This window comes from Triturus cristatus, chromosome 1_2, assembly GCF_964204655.1.
Source record: "Triturus cristatus chromosome 1_2, aTriCri1.1, whole genome shotgun sequence".
In the NCBI taxonomy this organism is placed as follows: domain Eukaryota; kingdom Metazoa; phylum Chordata; class Amphibia; order Caudata; family Salamandridae; genus Triturus; species Triturus cristatus.
In genome coordinates, this window is record NC_140580.1 from 16554604 (window position 1) to 16555808 (window position 1205).

Sequence of the window (1205 nt, forward strand, 5' to 3'; positions counted from 1 at the left end):
TGGAAAGAAAGAGACATACATTTATTAAAGGCAGTGTGCTAGCTTTTATTCACACTATAGAAAACAACAGGCACAAGTCAAGTGGTTTTGATAGCCCGGTCCAACGGCGAGGACCATGTGATGCAGAAGAGCTTCTTGGGACACTGTCAAATATCCAGCAGATCGCTCAAGAGAGAGAAGGCCTAAGGGACTTTCCGCCCAATTACTTTCACTTCCAAACCAAACATTTGTAGGCTCCATCACCACTGCTAGCCCTGAGCCTATAATTTTCAGTGCAGGGTATAAGTTAAGGACAGTTGTAGTTTTATTACCCGATAGGCAGTTTGCCAATCCAAGTTCTTTACGGGTAAGGCAGTCAGCATCATTCGATACTAGCCGGCTAATATGACAATCAATTGATTGTGGGTGGGCTGTTACTGGCAACCAAGAATCAAACACTCAGTTTCTAGAAAATGCAGCTGATCCTGATAAAATATATCAATGTCAATTTTTGAAAGAGTAATATTAAACATAGAGAGAGGCACTACTTTAATGAAGACCTGAACAATGTGTGGAAATGATTCAGTCTGGAACCTAACATTAAGCAAGCACTGGCAAAGGTGTCTGACATGAAACCTTTTTTTTTATTTTAAATCTTGAATACTTACGTGAATGTGTGCACATCGGCAGCAACTGTCTTGCAATTGAGATTTTTGTAAAGATTTAAGTAAGGCATTAGAAGGTCACCACATATGTATCCATGGCAGCCATATTTGAATGCAGTTTGTTATGTTTTACTAAATCCAGTTCAAGGATGGCCGCCCTGGATGCGTCTACCTTTGAATGGGATTTCACAAAATAAAATATTTGAAAGCAGCCCACCTCACATGCAGGCAGATATCTTGGGGTGGTGAAAAAGCAATTTTAAAATCGCTGCCTGTCAGTAATGTAGGATGGCAAAAAACGAGCAAAGGGATTAGGGGTGCAAGACTTTTAAACCTAGGTCTGGTGGTTTAGTAGACTAATGCGTCCACTGTAGGGGCCTGTGTTTAATCTCATGGTCACAGGTTCAAATCCTTGCAGATCCACTCAGCCTTTCATCCTTCTGAGGTCGATAAAATGAGTGCTATTGAGTTGGGTAACAATAAACATCTGTTATTCAGCGTCAAGATACGCTTTTGGGTGAACGTGCTCTTTAAAAATACACATGTTAAGACTTTGCTGGG